Source organism: Prionailurus viverrinus, chromosome D1, assembly GCF_022837055.1.
Source record: "Prionailurus viverrinus isolate Anna chromosome D1, UM_Priviv_1.0, whole genome shotgun sequence".
In the NCBI taxonomy this organism is placed as follows: domain Eukaryota; kingdom Metazoa; phylum Chordata; class Mammalia; order Carnivora; family Felidae; genus Prionailurus; species Prionailurus viverrinus.
In genome coordinates this window covers 110,095,857-110,117,961 of record NC_062570.1, presented here as the reverse complement: position 1 = coordinate 110,117,961, position 22,105 = coordinate 110,095,857, and the positions used below count along the sequence as shown (strand labels likewise).

Genomic DNA, 22,105 nt, shown 5'->3' with positions numbered 1-22,105 from the left:
CGGTCCGGGAGTTCGAGCCCCGCGTCGGGCTCTGGGCTGATGGCTCGGAGCCTGGAGCCTGTTTCCGATTCTGTGTCTCCCTCTCTCTCTGCGCCTCCCCCGTCCATGCTCTGTCTCTCTCTGTCCCAAACATAAAAATAAACGTTGCAAAAAAAAATTAAAAAAAAAAAATTAAAATACAACCTAGCAATTGCACTACTAGGTATTTATCCAAAGGATACAAAAATAGTGATTTGAAGGGGCACATGCACCTCAATGTTGATAGCAGCACTATCATGGAAAGAGCGATGTCCATCGAGTGACGAACGAATAAAGAAGATGTGGTATACATACACAATGGAATATTACTCAGTGATCAAAAAGGATGAAATCTTGCCATTTGCAACAATATGGATGGAACTAAAGTGTATTATGCTAAGCAAAATAAGTCAGTCAGAGGTAAATATCGTGTGATTTCACTCATCTGTGGAGTTTGAGAAATAAAACAGATGAACATAATGGAAGGGAAGAATAAATAAGATAAAAACAGAGAGGAAGACAAACCGTAAGAGACTCTTAAATACAAAGAAAAAACTGAGGGGTGATGGAGGGGAGGTGGGTGGGGGGATGGGCTAGATGGGTGATGGGCATTAAGGAGGGCACTTGCTGGGATGAGCACTGGGTGTTATATGTAAGTGATGAATCGCTAAATCCTACTCCTAAAACCATTACTACGCTATATGTTAACTAGCTTGGATTCAGATAAAATCTTTAAAAAATAATTTAAAAAAAAAAAAAAAGAATCTCATGCCCTCCCAGCTGGTACATTTCAATGGAATAAATAAACAATACAAGTTGCTGGGCTAATCCAGATGCCTCCAGAGCTAACCCTTCCTGCTGTTCAACCCAGATGCCTCCTCCACCTGTGATCACCCCTGCAAGTTAAGAGACCTTCTGATTTCACTTATACCAATATGGGAGAAGGCTCTGGGAGGGACTTTTGTCGGACAAGAGCTTCCGCCTCCTGCAGCCCCAGGGATAAAGACAGAGAGGTGTGGTTCTTGGGGCAGAGGTGGGGGGGGCGGTTGCTGATTGCAAACACAGTTCAAGCAGCCCAGAGCAGAGTTTCTTTCTCAGCAACAACACTTGAAACATTTTGCACTAGGTAATTCTTTGTTGTGGGAGGCTGTTCTGTGCACCACAGGATGCTTAGCGGTATCCCTGGTGTCTTAGCTCCGGCAGCAAGGATGAAAATACTCCAGCTGGGTGGCTCAAGCTATAGAAATTTATCTCAGAGTTCTGGAAGCTGGAAGTCTGCCATCAGAGCGCCAGCAGGGTGGGTTCTAGGAGAGTCCTCTTCCTGGCTTGCCCATGGCCACTGTTTTGCTGTATCTTTATTATTATTATTATTATTATTATTATTGAGTTTTTTCTTTTAATTCCAGTATAGTTAACATACACTTGCTATATCCTCACAAGGCAGAGGCAAAGATCTCTGCAGCTCTTCTTATAAAGCATTAATCTCATCATGAGGGCCTCACCCTCGTGACCTCATTACCTCCCAAAGGCCCTTCCTGCAAATACCATCACATTGTCACATTGGGCTTTAGGGTTTCAACCATAATCCCAGTGAATCTGGGAGAGACACACACATACAGTCCATGACACCTATTTCTACCCACTACAGCCAGTAGGACCCCCAGCAAGTTGTGACAACCCAAGCTGTGTCTGAAAATCATCGCATGGCCCTTGGGAGGCAATCCTCCCCCCCCCCTCCCATTTTAGAACTACTGCCTTAGAGGACAGAGCAGGGACAAAGGCAGGAAGAAGCCCAGTGGGAATTGGACACTGGGGAATATAGAGTTGGGACAGGGTGGGGACGAGGGGTGGGGCCAGGGTGCCCGTGGTATACACCATGCAGGGTGCTAGAAAGCCCTGCGATGACCCAGCCACGGAGAGGGATTAAGGGAAGGAGGGTTCCTCCAAGCCCCTCCTTGAGAGAGGGTCACTGCACTCAGCCTGGAGGAGAAAACATTAATAAAATCAAGCTCCACACCCGCAGGGAAGAAAGGAAAGGTCTCGTGAAGTTCAAAAGCAGCTTACACCTCACGTGTTGACGAGAGAGAGAAACAATTTTCAGTAGGAAGGGGAACATTACCTTTTATTAATAAATGTGTGACCTGTGTTTGCCTGGGCCACCCCACGTGGACTTAAGGTTGGGGCTATTTTGACAGTGATGATGTGGGTGTCATTGACTCTTCCTCCAACAGCTATGGTGGGGTCTCGGCCTCCTCCAACACCTACCACCGTTTACACAAATACACACACACACACACATACACACACACACAATTACTCTGGGAAATCCTCGCACAGCTGTTTACATGTCCTCCTAAGCAGACCCAGTCTGCTCCCACGAAGGGTCTGCCGTGAATTCTACCTCAGCGTCTCCCTCCACGGACGGCCACACCCCCACTCTTTGCCAAGTTGACCCTGGGGTCCCCACACCAGCCACCAGCCACCCTAGCCGGGCACTTCCTCCACCTGCAAGGGGGCCACCACACCGCTGGGCACTGTGGTGTCGCCCCAAGGCACTGTGCGGCTGTGACCGGGCATGAAGGCCCAAGGCCACACCGTATTTCCTGGGTCCTCAGTGCGACAAAGACACCCCATCCTTCGTGCCCATTTGGGCAAAACGCCTCTTCCTTCTGCCTCAGACTGATGAGCACGAAGGCATCATCCTTCCACGTTCTGACTCAGCCCCCTTGTCTCCACAGGACTCAAGGGTGAGACACAGGAAGACATATTCGAGGGTCCCACCTCAGGCCGCACGTCGAACCATCTGGCAGCCTCCCACAGCTGAGGCCTAAATCTTTCTTCCCTTAAAGGAATTTGTTTATCAGAAACCCCCCCCATCCCTCAAGCAAGCCGACTTCCAGCGGCTTCCCCGCTCCCCGCAAGATATGGCGGAAATCCTGCAGAGCGGGGGAGCCCGGCTCAAGCTATCTCGGCCACCACTCACCCACTGCCCGCTGCCCATGCTGTCCACGTCCGTACACGCGGCGCCTGGAGGTCCTGGGCCTCCTCTCGAAGTCTCTGTTGCATTACGTGGGAAAAATAATAATAAGGCAGGGAAAGTCACGCCCTACCAGAAACTTCTGTGAGTTCTGACGGATATTTATTAACTGCCAGCTGCACCAAGCACGGCTCTGAGCCCCTTACCTGAGTTCTCCCATCTAATCCCTAAGACCGACCTCTGCCGTCGGTGCTGTTTCCGTGCACGTCCTAAGAGGGGAAAGTGAGGTGCCGGGCAGACGTAGGAAGCAAAGTGGTGCGCCAGCTCTGTGCAGGGCCCTCGGGACAAGGAGGAATTAAGAGGAAAGGGGGGAGCGGAGGCAGATGGGGTGGGAGAGGGTGGAAAGGCGGAGAAAGACACCCCTGAGCGAGCTGTCTGCGGTGGGGCGTCGGGGGGGTGCCGACCTTGCCGCTCCCACGCCCTGGGCGCGCCCTCAGGGTCACACTGCCCCCGAACCCGGGCACCTCCTCAGCAGGAAGTCTGCGCAATCTCCTGACTGAGGCAAAGGGTTGGCCCCATGTCAAACCTCTCTCTTGTGCCCACAGGCCCGCTTGCCCAGACCTGATGACCCTACTTTTTTGCCTCTAGGCCTAGGGTGGGATCTGGGCCCTGCTTCTCAAGGGCGCCCCCGCTTGGGTTGACCTGCGTGGCTCTGACACCACCACCCGCCCCTCCGGTTTTTCTCATGGCCCCACACCCCCCCCCCCCCCCGCCCCAGCCTTATCGGCACCTCGCCCTGGCCTGTGACCCACAGCCTCTGGACCCTCCCTGACCTGACCGGTCCACACACCTCTCCTTCCACGGGCCCTCTGCCCTGAGCTCCTTGGTCAACACCCTGCCCTGAGCACTACCTGCCAGAAACCAGCCGCTGCCCACCTCAGGGCCCCTCTGTCACCATCCCCCTCACCGCTCCCCCTTCCTGCCTCTCAGCCCACACCCCCTGACCCCTTCCTGCCTCACCCCATGTAAATTCAGCCCTCCAAGCCTGTGCCAGGACGCTTCTCCCGCCCCTCCTCCCTGCCACGACCAGAATTTCTCGGAGCAGTCCAGACCCCTAGGCGAGCATTACCAGGGGCCCTTGTTTAAAACGCTGCTGACAGTGACATAAGCCAGACACAAGAGGACACATGCTGTATGATTCCACTTATCGGAGGTCCCTAGTCAATCCATAGAGACAAAAAAAAGACAGTGGGTGGCTGCCAAGGGCTGGGGGAGGGGGAGCAGGGAGTTAGTGTTTCATGGGGACAGTTTCTGTCTGGAAAGATGAAAAAGTGCTGGAGATGGATGGTGGCGATGGTTGCATGACCGCGTCAATGTCCTTTAATGCCACCAAACTGTGCACTTTAAAAATGATTCAAGGGCCGCCTGGGTGGCTCAGGTGGTTAAGCATTCGACCCTTGGTTTTGGCTCAGGTCATGATCTCACGGTTTGTGGGTTCGAGCCCCACATCGGGCTCTGAGCTGACAGCTCAGAGCCTGGAACCTGCTTCAGATTCTGTGTCTCTTTCTCTTGCCTCCTCCCCTGCTCCCTCTCTCTCTCTCTCTCTCTCTCTCTCTCTCAAAAATAAATAAACATTAAAAAAAATTTTTTTAGTAATAATAATAATAAATAAGGGGTGCCTGGGTGGCTCAGTCGGTTAAGCATCCAGCTCTTGGTTTTGGCTCGGGTCATGATCTCACGGTTTGTGAGGCCAAGCCCCGCATCCGTGCTAACGGTGCGGAGCCTGCTTGGGATTCTCTCTCTCCCTCTCCCTCTCTGCCCCACCCCGCTCACTCTGTCTCTCTCAGAAGTAAATAAATAAACTTTAAAAAAACACACAAAAATTTTTAATTAAAAATTAAAAAAAAAAGAAAAAAAGCCGTGACACAGAATCTTGAGAGCCAGGCAAGGAAGCTATGTTTTTAACCAGCAACCCAGAGGGTCTCGGGCACCCTAAGCGTGAGAACTGGGAACCGCGACCCCTTCTGAGCTGTGTAGCCCGAGTCCAGTCACGGGGCCTGCTGAGCCCCACCTTCCTCATCCGGAAGTGGATGCTACACCCCCCCTCACGGGGGAGACGGCAGGGGTCTCCCTTCTTCCACCCTCACACCCCCAAAGGACTACCTCCAGGCACAGACACGTGGCAACACGCAAGGGACTCGCTGACTTCTTGGAGGCTGGGGTTATAACGTGGTGAAGGAGAGGAAGAGTCACAGAGACCAGGAGCAGGGAGCTGGGACAACACTTACCAGGGGACCTCAGGCTTTCCTGAGGGGTGAAGGCTGTCAACATCCGGAGGGATAATTGGCTCAGGGAGCGGCCGGGGCACTCCTGGCCGAAGGAATTACACGTGCAAAGGCCCTGAGGCCTCCAGTACGTGTGAAAAGAGCAGGAAGGCCGGCTGGGGAATGTATACAAGAGCAAAGGAAAACCTGGTCAGAGGGTTTTACTCAGTCTGGGTCCCCCAGAAGCAGCCTGGAATCTCAGTTGCTCTGCTCCAAGGACCTCCCCCTCTACAGGAGAGGGTGTTATCTTAAGAGCACAAAGCACTTGGTCGCTTTATCTCCTTACACTGTTCCCTGTGGTTTCTGGGGATGGCCTCTTGCCTCCCACAGCCTCGGCCAGGCGGGTCCGGTCAGCACGGCATTCCATTCTCCCAGCTGCAGCTGGGGCTGGGTGCGGCTTGGCCCTGAGGCCTCCCCAGACTAAAACCGGACCCCTCCGGTCCCTGCCGGTGCTCCCCACAGACCCTGCAGGGAGTTAGCGGCCCTCGCTGGGGCCACTGTAACCCCTTTCCAGACCCCAGGAGAGCACTGGTGGAAGACAGCCTCTTCTTTTTTCCTTTTTTTTTCCTCCTCCTTTGCTTTTCCCAAACTGGCCACCCCTGGCCGTGGTTAGAAAGCAGGAAAGTTCACACCACACAAAATCACTTGAAAAAATACACTTGAAAAAAATATGTAAATTATATTCTACTATATATAAATTCTACTATATATAAATTATATATATATATATATATATGACCTGCCAGGCCTTGGTGCACAAGAGTTTCACTAAGGTAGACAGTGAAGATTAGAAAATATACCTACTTCACGGGTGCCTGGGTGGCTCAGCGGGTCAAGCATCCGACTTCGGCTCAGGTTATGATTTCGCAGTTCGTGAGTTCAAGCCCAACCAGTTCAGAGCCCGGAGTCTGCTTCAGATTCTGTGTCTCCCTCTCTCTCTCTCTCTCTCTCTCTCTCTGCCCCTCCCCCACTCACACCTTGTCTGTCTCTCTCTTTCTGAAAAATAAATAAACATAAAACAATAAAGTGCACCTACTTCAGCACTTACTGTAATAAGATAGTTGGACAAATTTTAGGTGGCTTTATTTCTTTTCAAGACCCCCATTCTCGGATGGCGTGGGGTCTGTGAAGTGGTAAATGCACTAGGAAATTACCTAAATAGCTTTGCCAGGCCTGCCTTTTTGTCTCAGGTACAAGGAGGGTTGGAAGGCTGCCAGACCGCTCATGACCCGTTTACTAAGCTGTCCCCCTGACAGCCTGTCACTGTGCACGGGGGGACCTCCTGGACAGGTAGCAGGCCTCTGCCCCCTCCGCCCCAGCGCTGCCCACTCCCTTCTTCCTCTGCGCGTGAAGCCCCTAGCGCGAAATCAAAGTCCTCTTTCCAGAACCGGCTCCCCAAGTGGGTGATCCAGCCCTTTGTGCAATCTCGTCCTTTTGCCTGTTTCGCTGTGAAACTATTCTTGAACGGATTCCCAAGTGGCTCTAGGGAATAGTCATACCTCCACTGTTTTTCACTTCAGCAAAAAGCGATGGCGACCTGGGCGGGGCCAGGAAGCTGGAAACGCGAGGAGAGAGCAGTAAGATGCCAGGTACCTTTCTGGTTTGATTCCAGATTTGCAGAAGGGTATCACCCCCTGCTCTCCCTATTTCTAGCAGGACAGCAGTCGGCAGGACTCGGGAAGCCTCGCCCGGACCCTGCTTCCTGCCAGGGGGCTCAGGCAAGCCCCAGTGGCCAGCTGTCCTGGAAAGCGAGAGCCACCGAACCCTCTCCTTGCTATGCCTGCCCCAGCCCCTTTCTTTTTTTTTTTTCTTTTTTTTTTTTAATTTTTTTTTTCAACGTTTATTTATTTTGGGGACAGAGAGAGACAGAGCATGAACGGGGGAGGGGCAGAGAGAGAGGGAGACACAGAATCAGAAACAGGCTCCAGGCTCTGAGCCATCAGCCCAGAGCCCGACGCGGGGCTCGAACTCACGGACCGAGAGATCGTGACCTGGCTGAAGTCGGACGCTTAACCGACTGCGCCACCCAGGCGCCACCCAGCCCCTTTCTAAACCCCCCAGGAGTCTGATGTTTTAGGGACGAGAGAAAATAAAGCTCAAGGGTTAAATTACATTCTTGGGTTGTGTCAAAGTTCATTGTAGGTACATCAGTTCAGAGGCTAATCAAGCAGACTTGGGATTAGCAGAGGAGGGCCTGACCCTTTCTGAAGGGCCCCTGACCTCTGTCCCCAAACAGGGCCTTCCTTCCTGAGCTCTCTGCTATGCAAGGGATTCTGCAGACAGTTAAAAAAAAAAAAAATTCCCCCTGGATTTGCTGCTTTCTGATCTGACCAAGTCGGAATGTGTGGCGCGGAGGAGGAACACCCCTTGCCTGGGCGAAGACAGCCTCGCACAGGAAAACAGGCCTCAGAAAATAACGTCCTTGACCTTCCCAAAAAAGCCCAGAGGCTGCCTTCCATGAGTAACCAGAGGTAAGAGCCGGAGCCGTCGGTCTAGCTGTGGGGCTGATCCTTCACCACGAGGTTAAGTAGGATGAGAAAGAAAGTGTGAGAGGCTGAACCGTACCCTCAAAAAATTCATATGGAGAAATCCTAACTTCTGGCACCTCAGAATGGGACTGTATTTCAAGACGGATCCTTAAAAAAAAAAAAAATTTTTTTTTTTCAACGTTTATTTATTTTTGGGACAGAGAGAGACAGAGCATGAACGGGGGAGGGGCAGAGAGAGAGGGAGACACAGAATCGGAAACAGGCTCCAGGCTCCGAGCCATTAGCCCAGAGCCCGACGCGGGGCTCGAACTCACGGACCGCGAGATCGTGACCTGGCTGAAGTCGGACGCTTAACCGACTGCGCCACCCAGGCGCCCCAAGACGGGTCCTTAAAGAAGAGACGAAAGTAAGGTCATCAGAGGGGGCCGAATCCAATATGGCTGGTGTCCTTACTCGCAACAGGACCTAAGCACATGGGCAGTTACAGAAGGAAGACCACGTGGAGACCCAGGGAGAAGACCAGCATCTACCAGCCGAGGAGAGAGGCCTTAAGACACCAACCCTGCCGAGACCTTGATCTTGGACTTCAGCCTCCAGAACCGTGAGACAAGAAGTCTCTGCAGTTCGAGCCACCTGGTCAATGGCACCTCGTTCCAGAGGCCCTAGGAGGCGAATGCAGAAGACGCGGCTGCAGGAAACTTCCCGCCACCTGTGTACGTGATGAGGCCAAGAGAAAGATTAAAGAAAAGTGAATCTGCCTTGTATGTGGACAAGGACAGTGTGGCTACGTTTTCTAGAAGGCGCAAGTGAAGCACCGCCATTTTGTTCTGCTCTAAAGGTGGTGGAGGGCAGACGCACCCCCACGCACCCCAACGCTGGCGGTTCCAGTCTATCCCTTTGCTTCCATCGTCCCTCCTTGAGCCGGCCCAGATAAGACAGAAGGACAACACCTTATACAGACTTCAGACCCACCTCCCACCAGCCCGGGAGCTCTGCCCCACATGATAAAGCCCCTCTTCTCTATAGCTCACAGGGGTTCTACTTCTCTGATCAAACCCTGACTGACACAATCAATAGGAAAAATTCTCAGTAGCCTTTTAAGACCAATAACCTGATTATGTCCTATCTGTTTAATTCTCTGTGAGAGCACTTTGGGTGAGTAAGCAGTGAGCTCTCAGCCCACGGAGTCAACACTGTGCCTCCTGCCAGACTCAGAACCTCAAAGCCAGCAGAATGTGGAGCTTCTTTTCCCAACTCTGTTCCCGTCTGTGAATTCGCTCACACTGCGCTCCCTTGCTTCCAGGCCTCTTGCATCATCCGAGGTTAGACCCTCAACGCTTCATTCCTGCCTCCACACCTCCTACCCTCAGACCTGTCGCTGCCACCCAAACCTCTGCTTCTAGAAAGCCACCCTGTAACACACTTCAAAGGAGATCTCAAGACCAAACCCTCTCTGCCTGGATGTTAAGACCTTTTATCATCTGTCCCCACTCTACTGCCTCGCCATCCTCCCCACTGCTCTTCAGCACGTGCCCTCTCCCAAGTGAGGTCAGTCTCTCCTTCCCTGTTGGGGCCTGCCATGCCTACTCCATCCCTGGGCCACCTCTCAGATTGTCCCCATGCTGCAGGACCTCTCGTGCTTCAAGGCTCCAGGCCCACCTCCTTCACAAAGCCATCAGCAAGACCATCAGGTGTAGCATTCTAGAGAAAGGACTCTGGAGCTGGCCAGTCTGGATCCAAACCTTGGCTTTGCCCCTCCCAGCTCTCTATCACTTTGGGCAAATTACTCGATCTTTCTGTGTCTCACACTCCTCCACTGTGAAATAAGGATACGAGTGCACCTGCGTCTTAGGGTTTTCGTGGGGATTTTTAAGTCACATAAAGCATTTGCATCACGCCTGACACCTAGAAAGTGCTTGGTAAAGGTTAGTTCTTGTGTTATTTTTGTTTTTATTATTACCTGACCATTCTGACCATCTCCAATACTCTCTTCCCCTGAATTTCTGCACCTAGTGTCAGAGACCACATCACTCAAGCACATAATTATAGTCGATCTGTCACCGCTCGCCGCCGTTTCACGGGTAACAAAGAGGAACAAGGACATTTTCTCTGTAATCGGAACATCAATAGGCAATAGCTTACTCATGAACGTCAAATATTCCTCATTCCTCATGTGCAGAGTAAGCAGGGGAACTTGCCCTGCTTCTTCCTGATAGCATTTAACCCCTAGGAGGCCTAGGAGGAAAAAGATGAAAACAGCTAACGGTCAGGAGCATGAAGATACAAAGATGCCCACGTCATGGTCCTGAAGCTCATCCTGGTGCATCTGACCCCCCAAAAGATGACATTTTGAAAGACGTGGTTTTCAGATGAAGAAGAAATGCCTGGAGGGCAGCCTGCTCAGAGGCAGGGACCTCAGTGAGCAACTGCTTCTACAGAAACTGAACAGCACCCAAGTTAGGGGACACCCGAGCGGGCCACTAGATGGCGACAGACCAGGTGGGGTGGGTCGCGGCACTCCCTCCACGGGCCTTCTGGTTTACCGGTCAGACTGCTGAAGGCTCACGAATTTGCCAGTTTGTAGTTCAAGACATTATGGGAGTTGGGGCACCCAGGTGGCTCAGTCGGTTAGGCGTCTGCCTTTGGCTCAGGTCATGATCTCGAGGTTAGCGAGATCAAGCCCCACATCCGGCTGGCTACCATCAGAGCAGAGCCTATCTCAGATCTTCTGTCTCCCGCTCTAAGCCCCTTCCCTACTTGCACCCTCTCTCAAAACTTAATAAACATTTTTTAAAAATAATAATAAAGTAAAATAAAATGAAGGGATGGGTGGAACCAGAGGAAAGCTAACGAGCCACCCGGTTCTGGAATGTTCTGCCCAGTGTTTTCTGTACAGCCAGAGCAAACAAAGGCAGTCAGGGAGGGCTCTGAGAGTTTGATTTTTGCCAACACTTCCCCAAACAACCTACAGAGTGGATGCCATCTCTACCAAAATCCCAATGACATTTTTCAGAGAAATAGAAAAAACAATCGAACACTTGTATGGAACCACAAAACAGCCAAAGCAATCCTGAGAGAGGCGAACAAAGCTGGAGGCATCACACTTCCTGATTTCAAACTATATTACGAAGCTACAATAATCAAAACAGTATGGTATTGGCATAACAACAGATATACGGGTCAATGGAACAGACTAGAGAGCCCAGAAATAAACCCATGCATTTATGGTCAATTAATTTATAACAAAGGAGCCAGGGATATACACAATGGGGAAAGTATAGCCTCTTCAATAAATGAGAGTTTGATTTTCCCTTTCCCCATGAACAGAGCAATATTAGAAAGAAGAGAGGAAAAACAGAGCCCTACCTGTGCCTTGATGCATTTGGTACTGGAGCCCTCCCGTAGAGGTCCCAAAGCTAGGGGTGAATACAGCAAGGTGGACAACTTACCTGGGTTCAAGTCCCAGCTCTGACCCTTAGAGGTAAGTCATGAGACCCCAGTTTTCTCAGCCACTGCATAAGGCTAATAATAATTCTTCCTTAATGCACGTACTGATTGAAGGGTAAAGCACTTGGGACAGTACCCAAACCAAACGAGGTGCTCAAATCATTAGGCTTTTCAGCAAAGGTTGACTGGTGTCTCCAAAATGACAGGCAGTGTCCCAAGGTTCTGGGGCACAGTCTTAGAAAAGACTCCACCTTATAGAGTCGACCTTTAGAAGGAAAAGAGATAATAAGAAATGACCAAATAATAATGATAGTAAGAGTCAGATTTCGGGGCACCTGGGTGGCTCAGTCAGTTGAGCAACCGACTTGGGCTCAGGTCGTGATCTCACGGTCCGTGAGTTCGAGCCCCACATCGGGCTCTGTGCTGACAGCTCGGAGCCCGGAGCCTGCTTCGGATTCTGTGTCTCCCTCTCTCCCTGCCCCTCCCCCACTCATGCTCTGTCTCTCTCTGTCTCAGAAGTAAATAAACATTTAAAAAATTTAAAAAAAAAGAGTCAGATTTCCTCAAAAACATAGGAAAAGAATATGAAGAGAAATCGAACAGGATAAATGGGACAGAGATCAGGGTGTGATTTTAGGTAAAGTCTTCAGAAAAAGCCATTTGGAGAAAGCAAGACTTGAATGGACACCCGTCAAATGTAGTCATTGTTAATCCTCATTGCCAGTGCCCTGGGCTCGGTACCAACAAAGTATTTCTCTTGGTGTTCAAATGGACATTGCTGCTCGACGGACCTCACAAAACCAAATGTCTGAGCTGGAAGAGAACTTAAAGATGAAGGACTGAGACCCAGAAAGGTGAGTTGACAAACCCAGGGCCACACGGTTAATTCAGAGACAGAGGCTGTTCCAGACTCTAGAGCCAAGGTTCCTGCCTCTATTTTTGTACCCCGTTGTCTCCGGCTGACTCAGACCCTTGTGAAACAACCACCTGGAGCCTGGAAGATTTCTATCCTGGTATCGTATCTCAGCCTTCACTCTAGCTCGTGGTTAATGGCTGTGTAGTCCGAATACTTCTCAGACACCTTTTACAGGAAAAAAAAAAAAAAAATGATCACAGATTTGCAGGAAGACCTCCACGAACCAATGACCCCAGTTTAAGAATTAGAGGCCATTGCCTCAGGTGGTCACTGGGTACCGAGAGTACCATCCACAGACAAAAGCGAACACCTCCCGCGAACCACTTATGTGGCACTCCTTGGCGGGAAGACGGTCATCAACAAACAAAAACACAAAAGTAAGTACACTTCCATTCTTTCTCTTTTCACAGAGTGTCATCAAAATGTGAAAACAAAATTTCAAATCGGGTCGAATCCTCGGGCCCCTGAGAAGATACCCACAAGAGCCCCGTGTGAGGAACACCACGCGTGGGACACGTCTTTGAAGGGCTGTGTATTTTAGGAGAAATCCTTGCAGCCATCAGGGACATGCATGTTAAGAACCCACTGAGGCCAAAGGGAGTGGCAAATGCTGATCAACCAGTTTCACTTCATTTTGAAGCTGCCCTGGGCCAGAAGGATGACACTGAAGCCTTGACAGCAGCAGGATCTTGTCGCCTCTGCCCAATGGTCAGAGGCACAGAAACATCAGGGGTCCGTTAAGGTGGGGACCTCAAAGCACTGCCCATTCATTCAACAGATACGAACTGAGCACACTATGTGCTAGGCACTGAGGACACCAGAGGAAACCAAACAGAGCCCCTGACAACATGAAGCTTACCTTCTAGTGAGGAAGAAGGAAGCGAGCAAATTAGGGTGTTAATCTACTCCAGGGAGCGATAGGGAAATGGGTGAATGGCGGTGCTTGAGGTCAGGGGAAGGAGGGCTTGTTACTTTATGTATCAAAGAAGGCTCTCCTGTCAAGTGACACTGGAGGGCAAAGAGCTGATCGAGGGAAGAACGTTCCAGGCATAGTTCATGGCAAATGCAGGAGCCCTGAGGTGAAGGAGCAAGGAAACCCTTGTGGCCGGAGCTCAATAAAAGACGAGAGCTGAGGTCAGAAGAGTGGTGAGGGCCAGCAGACCTTCGCAAGCCCTTAAGATCTGCCTCGAGGCAGAGGGAGAGCAAGGGAAGGTTGTGAGTGAGGAATGACGTTATTTGACTCACATTTTAAAAGGCTCCAACCTGTTGCTGGGCTAAGAGGAGACCAGAGGGTTCCCGGGGCAGAAACAGGCAGAGCGGGTTGGAAACAGGTGCCATACTGTTTCTGGCAGCATTATTCACAATAGCCAAGATGTGGAAACAACCTGAATGTCCATAATGGATGGACGAACGGATAAACAAAAGGCGGCATGCATATATGCACGTACAAATAGGGGCGCCTGGGTGGCGCAGTCGGTTAAGCGTCCGACTTCAGCCAGGTCACGATCTCGCGGTCCGTGAGTTCGAGCCCCGCGTCAGGCTCTGGGCGGATGGCTCAGAGCCTGGAGCCTGTTTCCGATTCTGTGTCTCCCTCTCTCTGCCCCTCCCCCGTTCATACTCTGTCTCTCTCTGTCCCAAAAATAAATACACGTTGAAAAAAAAATTTTTTTTAAAAATGGAACATTAGTCAGCCTTAAAAAGAAATGAAATTCTGACACCTGCTACAACCTGGCTGAACCATGAGGACAGTATGCTGAGTGAAATGAAGCCAGACACAAAAGGACAAATATTGTATGGTTCCACTGATACGAGTGACCTAAGTAGTTAATTCATAGAGGCAAAAAACGAAATGGTGGGGCACCTGGGTGGCTCTGTCAGTCGAGCGTCCGACTCTTGAGTTCAGTTCAGATCAGGATCTCACGGTTGGTGGGTTCAAGCCTGGGATCAGGCTCTGCACTGACAGTGCGGAGCCTGCTTGGGATTCTCTCTCTCCCTCTCTCTCTATCCCCTCCCCTACTCACACACTCTGTCTCTCCTTCCAAATAAGTAAATAAACAAGAAGAGAAGAGAAGGGAAGGGAAGGGAAGGGAAGGGAAAGGGGAGGGGAGGGGAGGGAAAGGAAAGGAAAGAAAGGGAAGGGAAGGGAAGAAAAGGAGAGGAGAGGGGAGGGGAGGGGAGGGGAAGGGAGGGGAGGGGAGGGGAGGGGATGGGAGGGAGAGGGGAGGGGAGGAAAGGGAAGGGAGAGGGGAGGGGAGGGGAGGGGAGGGGAGGGAAGGGAAGGGAGAGGGGAGGGGAGGGGAGGGGAGGGGAGGGGAGGGGAGGGAAAGAGAACTTTTAGAAAATAGATGGTGATCTCATGGGTTAGTCCACCGGCAAGGGTTCTATAAGATTTACAAACACAAAGGCAAATGAAAAATTATCCTAGAGTTGTCCCACGGTTAGCCATGGGCACAGGAATGTCTGCATCCTTTCCATCCAGGGGCTCAGAACTGGGAGAGGGAGAGAACTGCGGGGGCGGGGGGGGACGGGCAGGGGCAAAACAGAAGCTTGGTGCAGGCAGCAAGGACAATACGGAAGAGGACAGGACTGCAATAAGATGCTCAGAGAAGCAGAGAGCAAAGGGGACTCGAACACCAGGCACAGAGACAGTGAGGTACGCAAACGGTGGGGGACAGCTGATGACAGCTTGGTTGACCTAGAGCAAGTGCCACAGTGAACAGTCCCAGGCGAGGCCGATGAAAGGGCATAATGGCAACAGCTCACACTTACTATGTGTCTAAGCACCATCTAGGGACCAAGGGGCTCAATCCACGCGGCCACCATGTAAGAGGAGTCGCCCAATCATCCCACCAGGATTTCATAAATGAGGACAATGGAACTTCCCAAGCCCAGAGTTTGGGCAGGAACAAGGATTCGACCCCAAGCAGTGCAGTCCCAGAGCAGGGCTACACGGCTCCTGGTGCCAGACAGCGTGACCTGCGACACTGTGGCCAATTTCCCAGGCTTCCACTTGAGCCCTTAGGACACTGTGTGACCCGGGGAGATGCCTCGACTGAAAAGCCCCCTGGCTGAAACCTCACAGTCGTATCTCAAAGTGCAGCAGTGGCTTTCTGGTCACACCCGCTGATCTGCTTCCCGAAACGCCTTTATGACCACAGTTGTCAGCCGTGTTGCCGCGAGGAAGCAAACACAAGTTGTGCGCCGTTCAAACGTGTTTTTAACTATTAAGGGAAAGGGCAGAATCCTCCAGAGGAGTTGATTTAGAGAGAGCCGGAGGCTCCTGGCAGGGGCAGGAAAGGTTCATTTCCGGCATCCCAGTGAAGTCACGTTGACACAAAACTCAGCTTCAAAGTCCATGAAAGTGCGGGACATAGAAGTTGGTTTCTTTCCACCACCACCACCCCCTCTTTTTTTTAAGTAGACTTCACACTCAGCATGGAGCCCAACGCGGGGCTTGAACTCACGACGCTGAGATCAAGACCTGAGCTGAGATCAAGAGTCAGATGCTCAACCAGCTGAGCCACCCGGGACCGTGACCCGGGGAAAGCCTGTGACACGGTCTGTCGATGAGTCCCCGACAAATATAACTGTAATCTCTCCCTCTAGTTTAGACTAAGCCGCAGCCAGACAAAAAGCCACAGCAAGTTCCTCTAAGCTGCACACACTTGATCTGAATCCCTGTTCTCGGCTGCTTTAATTCCGCCTCCTTCCGCGCCGGCTCTCGATAAATGCTCATCGAACTGACTAGATATTATGCATCAGAGTTTAACAAGTCCTTTGAGGAAGGATCCCGAACACCTTTAAATCTCAAGACACTTCATAAATGTCGACGAAGGACACCGTACAGGCAAAAAGTGCCGCGTGGGCAAGGCAAACACTGTGAGAAGCTAGAATTCGCTCCCAAAGGGGCAAGAGAGGACTATCCGGCCACGTGCGGCCGGGAAGCCAGCCCGAAGCTCTTGCAATCATCTCTTTTATGCGCCTGGCACGCTGTGCCGGGGACCTTCCTGGTCCCCACTGGATGTGAAGTCTGGTGGAAGCCCCGTACTGTGGGAGCCGAAACAGGGATGCCCGGGCACCATGGGAGAACACAGAGAAGGGACACCGAGCCCAGAGGCTCAGGTGGGCCTGGGTTCGTGACTCAAATGCCCAGCCAAAACAGGAAGCAGAAGGCGTGTGGAAGGGCATCGTGAACACACAGGGGTGGCACCGGCGCAGCGACTTTGGGCACCTGTGAGCACTTTGCTCAGCTGGCGTGAAAGACGTTAGGCTGACCTCTACTTAAAGCTCACTCCAGCCGCGGAGGGGACAGATCTGTGACAGGCAGACCAGTTAGGAGGTGACTGCAGTAAGCAATGAAAATCTAAGACGTCAGGCCTGGCGCTCGGAAAAGCAGGCTTGAACCAGCAGGCCCCACGAGGTGACCCAGAGAGAGTCTAGACCAGGTCCCTGACCCCAGACCCCAAGACCCCAGACCAGGTCCCTGGGAAGTTCTGCCATTTGCAAGCTTGTGAGAAGAGAGCCCCCAGAGGGCCTGGGAAGGGAGGGGAGAGTCCCCCCCCGCCAACCACACAGACCTCAAGACAAGAGATGTGGGTCACCTGGAGGGCTCAGTCGGTTGACTGTTTCAGGCTCTTGGTTTCCGCTCAGGTCTTGATCTCCCGATTCGTGGGTTCGAGCCCTGCACTGCTTGGGACTCTCTCTCTGCCTCTCTCTCCCTGCCCTTCCCCGGCTCGCACTCGCTCGCTCACTCTCAAAATAAATCAATCAACTTAAAAAAAAAAAAAAAAATCAAGAGATGTCACTAAGCAGAGGGAGGAGAAGCCTTCCAGGAGGGGGGGGACACACGGCACCAAGTGCCCAGGGACTGAGCTGCACAGAGTATAAGGATAAGCAAGAACAACTTCAGTTGGGGGGAGGGGGGAGGGCAGGGGGGCGGTGGAGGGGGGGCACTAGGGTGAGTAGGAGGCAAGGAAGAGGCACCCTTTCTAGCAGGTTGGCTCCACAGGGACAGCACCACAGCTAGCCGGAGGGGACTGTCTTTAAACAGGGAAGGGTGCGCACAGATTCATTAGTGGACAGGAGACGCCAGGGTAGAGGTGGGGTGCTGGGGAGAGAAGGGGTGAGGGGAGGGGATGCACAGAACCCCCCAGAGGGCTCAGCCCCACGTAGTGCTGGGATGCAGGAGGGGGGTCCCTGGGACAAGGGAGTGCTGATGAACTCCAATTCCCCAGTGACAGGACTGTCACTTGCTCCAACTGACAGGTTCCATGAAGATGTTCACATTTCAAGGAAAGCCATACATTCCCTATTTTCTGTGAAATCTCCAGATTTTTAAATGTGCCCAATTACCTCAAAAAAAAAGAAAAAAAGTGCAATTGTGGGGCACCTGGGTGGCTCAGTCAGTTTAGCTCTTGGTTTCAGCTCAGGTCATGATCTCACAGTTCGTGAGTTCAAGCCCTGTATCAGGTTCTGTGCTGGCAGCATGGAGCCTGCTTGGGATTCTCTCTCTCTGCCTCTCCTCCCTCTCTCTCTCTCAAAATAAGTAAGTAAACTTAAAAAAAAATAATTAAAAAAAAAAAAGTTTAATTGTTGTGCAGGCCCAAATCATGGCTACGGCCTGGACTGAGCCAACAGCCCTTGGTCGGTCCCCTATGATCCAGGACTTCCACTCTGCAGTTACTTGTTCCTCCGTCTCGCCCTTCACGTGGGTGCCTCCCCTCCAGGAGGCCTGAGAAACTATTTCCTTTATAAAAGTTTTTCCTTAAACCCTGGTTGATCTTCAACTAGACCTGGATAGGAACCCTTTAATCGTAAATCTCTAGCCTCGGCCCCACCCTGAACTCTTCATTTAATAGACACTGTCCTATAGGGGGCGCCTGGGTGGCTCAGCAGTTTAAGCGTCCCACTCTTGATTTCAGCTCAGGTCACCGTCTCATGGTTTGTGAGTTCGAGCCCCGAGTCGACCTCTGCGCGGACAGCGTGGAGCCTGCCTGGGATTCTCTCTCCCTCTCTCTCTGCCCCTCCCCACCCCCGAAAAATAGACACTGTCCTATAAGCATGTAAACAATCCCCAGCAGCCCTCCCTTCAAAGGAAGCCCTCACTGTATGTAAACTAACTGGGGGGAAAAAAAAGGGAGGGGGGGGCGCGGAGCAAGCCTTGAGAATTCTTCTGTGGCAAGCGCATTCTCCACACGCTTTTCCAGAAGCCGAAGGGGGAGGAAGACTTGAATTCCTAGCCCCCGGGGAGGGAGAGACTTCTGCACCGCCGGGGAAGGCATGGTCCTCTGCAGGCACTCCCATGAGCCCTCTGCTGGATGGAGGGTACCCTTCCCACAGCCGTTCTTTCAGGCCCCCGTCCTTCTCTCACCCGCATTTGGGATGGAGATCGAAACTGCCCTGCTTGGTTGCCAGTTTCCTCGGGCTTAGTCTGGTCCTTGCATCCCAGTGCTGAAGGCTGTGGTGTGTTCTAACAAAGGACAAGGATCATCACAGGCCACTCTTCAGATCGTCCAACCGATTAACATGTCTCAACGGGTGCCTGAAAAACCCCGAGGCCCCAACTCTGCCCCCCCACCACATCCCAGCCCGGCCTCCTCCTCCCTCACTTGGACGCTCTGCCTGTGCGAGAGATGACAGAATCTTAAGAGAGCTGGCAAAAACTGGAAGACATCCTTCTGTGAAAGTCCAGTGAACCTCCTACAAGGGGGGCAATGCTATCTAGGGTTCATCAGCTCAGCAGACGGGGTCCCCGTCCACGGGGATTTAAGGCACCATGTAACTCTGAGAACAAGTTGCTGTCGAGCGAAGGTGTGGAAAGGAGGGTTGTGAGTTGCCGTCCGCTGAGCATCTTCTCTCTGTCCAGCACCGAGCTTGATGCCGTGGCACAGGAGTTCCAACCAGTGGACTCCACCGGAGGAGTTCCTGAAACTTTCGGTGGGAGAGCTCCAATCCTGGGTAACCATCCTGGATGGGGGCTCCCATCAGGAAGGCAGGCCCGCCTGGCCACGGGATTCCCTGGCCGATGCCAGGACTCCATCTGGCAGCAACATGGAAACCAGTTCATGGAGAACACGATTGCTATCAGCAACTTCAACGGAATGTTCTTTCCATGGGTTTGCACAAGTTGAACATCATCCCAAGAAATTACTCTTCTCCTGGGAGAAAGCAACCTGGAGCTTGATGAATGGGATTCAATTTCAAACTGGTGAATCTTCTTATTCGTGCTTCCTTTTCACAGATGGTTTATCTCCCTTGCCCCAAGCTTTCAGAGGGATGTTGGGGGCACTTAAATTTTTCCTCACCATGAGTAATAAGAAGATCCCCCACTAGACTTTCCTAAGGGCTGGAACCATGGATTATTTGTCTTTGTGTCCCTGTTTGTAGAGCCTAGGACAGTGTCGCAGGTACTCTGGAAATGTTTGTGGCTTAGAGAGAGAAAGGAAGGAAGGAAGGAAGGAAGGAAGGAAGGAAGGAAGGAAAGAAGGAAGGGAGGGAGGAAGGAAGAAAGGAAGAAAGGAAGGGAGGGAAGGGAGGGAGGGAGGGAGGGAGGAAGGTTGTAATTATTCAATAGGAAGGAAGGAAGGAAGGAAAGGAGGGAGGGAGAAAGGGAGGGAGGGAGGGAGGAAGGAAGGAAGGAAGGGAGGAAGGAAGAAAGGGAGGGAGGGAGGAAGGAAGGAAGGAAGGGAGGGAGGGAGGAAGAAAAGAAGAAAGGAAGGGAGGGAGGAAGGAAGAAAGGAAGGAAGAAAGGGAGGGAGGGAGGGAGGGAGAAAGGGAGGGACGGAGGAAGGAAGGAAGGGAGGAAGAAAAGAAGGAAGGAATGAAGGAAGGAATGAGGGAGGAAGGAAGGAAGGAAGGGAGGGAGGGAGGCAGGAAGGAAGGAAGAAAAGAAGGAAGGAATGTAGGAAGGGAGAAAGGAAGAAAGGAAGGGAGGGAAGGGAGGGAGGGAGGGAGGGAGGGAGGAAGGTTGTAATCATTCAATAGGAAGGAAGGAAGGAAGGAATGAGGGAGGCAGGAAGGAAGAAAAGAAGGAAGGAATGAAGGAAGGGAGGGAGGAAGGAAGAAAGGAAGCAAGGAAGGGAGGGAAGGGAGGGAGGAAGGAAGGTTGTAATCATTCAATAGGAAGGAAGGAAGGGAGGGAGGGAGGGAGGGAGGGAGGAAGGAAGGAAGGGAGGGAGGGAGGGAGGGAGGGAGGGAGGGAGGGAGGAAGGTTGTAATCATTCAATAGGAAGGAAGGAAGGAAGGGAGGGAGGGAGGGAGGGAGGAAGGAAGGGAGGGAGGGAGGGAGGGAGGGAGGAAGGGAGGGAGGGAGGGAGGGAGGAAGAAAAGAAGGAAGGAAGGAAGGAAGGAAGGGAGGGAGGGAGAAAGGGAGGGAGGGAGGGAGGAAGGAAGGAAGGAAGGGAGGAAGGAAGAAAGGGAGGGAGGGAGGAAGGAAGGAAGGAAGGGAGGGAGGGAGGAAGAAAAGAAGAAAGGAAGGGAGGGAGGAAGGAAGAAAGGAAGGAAGAAAGGGAGGGAGGGAGGGAGGGAGAAAGGGAGGGACGGAGGAAGGAAGGAAGGGAGGAAGAAAAGAAGGAAGGAATGAAGGAAGGAATGAGGGAGGAAGGAAGGAAGGAAGGGAGGGAGGGAGGGAGGGAGGGAGGAAGAAAAGAAGGAAGGAAGGAAGGAAGGGAGGGAGGGAGGGAGGGAGGGAGGAAGGAAGGGAGGGAGGGAGGGAGGGAGGGAGGGAGGGAGGGAGGAAGGGAGGGAGGGAGGGAGGGAGGGAGGAAGAAAAGAAGGAAGGAAGGAAGGAAGGGAGGAAGGAAGGGAGGGAGGGAGGGAGGGAGGGAGGGAGGAAGGAAGAAATACTCTTTCTGCTGAATGATAACACCAGTGGCATGAAAACTTCCAAGGCTCCTAAAACCTACACACAGATTAATCCGATTGCTCCGATTCTTCTTCGTCCACAAATTTTCAAAAATTCTAATAGATTAATCAGGTGTGAATTATTTTAGAGAAACAATCTTGCCTTTTCCATACAGGGTTTGGTTGAGTAACTGAGCATGGAGTGATTCTTTCTTCTATTTTAACTTGCTCAGTTTTCAATTATAAAACGAGACTCAGAAGCAGTCCAAACAACCACAGAAGAAAGGAATGTTTTTTCTTTCAGAAAGGACTGCATAGTAATGGCAAACACATCAGCCCTTACCACGTGCCAACCACAATTTAAATTGTGTGTTAACCCCTTGTGGCCACTGTGGAGACAGTAGCTACTCTTACTTCGTCTTACTCAAGAGAAAACAGGCTCAGAGAGTGTGAGTAACTTGCCCAAGATCACACAGTTCGGAAGCGGCAGAGGTAGGGGGAAAATGTCCAAGCCAAAGTTATTAGAATATCCAAAATAAGGAGTGATCCCTGAAGAAAGTATGGTTCTTAGCTAAATATATAGATCACCTAGCAGCGTCCTGTTGGCGTACCTTGTGGCCAAAACTTGTGCGCTTTAGAAATAACAGAGTAAGGGGCACTTGGGTGGCTCAGTGGGTTAAGTGGCCGCCTTTGGCTCAGGTCACGATCTCGTGGTCTGTGAGTTCGAGCCCCACGTTGGGCTCTGTGCCGACAGCTCAGAGCCCGGAGTCTGCTTTGGATTCTGTTTTTGTCTCTCAAAAATGAATAAATATTTTAAAAAAAAAAAAAAGAAAGAACAAAGTAATATTACTAAAACCAGCAAAATAAAGATCCTGTAGTAGCTGGACTGGATGAAAGGACAGAAAAGGAATTCCGTTCCAATGCACTTTAGAAAATGGAACAATCAAATTTTCAAGTAAATGGCTTTCTGACACAAACTTGCAAAATTAATCTGAAATCATCAAAACAAGTCACAACCCTTAAAATCCTAATAAACCAAAGGAGGAAGCCATTATTCAATCCAGCTGGTTCTAACTTGGTTGAAGAGTAATAG

The 22,105-nt window shown here is 51.5% G+C and overlaps 1 long non-coding RNA gene across 1 annotated transcript in view; it reads right to left on the bottom strand.

Annotated features, from left to right (window-relative positions):
* The window catches only part of LOC125146683 (uncharacterized), a 48,543-nt gene extending 26,823 nt beyond the window's left edge, over positions 1-21,720 (bottom strand). The window contains exons 1-2 of the long non-coding RNA XR_007144836.1: positions 21,624-21,720; positions 18,542-18,640 (exon numbers count right to left, since the gene is read on the bottom strand). This is a non-coding gene — a long non-coding RNA (uncharacterized LOC125146683). The remainder of the gene's footprint in view (positions 1-18,541; positions 18,641-21,623) is intronic.
* Positions 21,721-22,105: the final 385 nt, after the last annotated feature.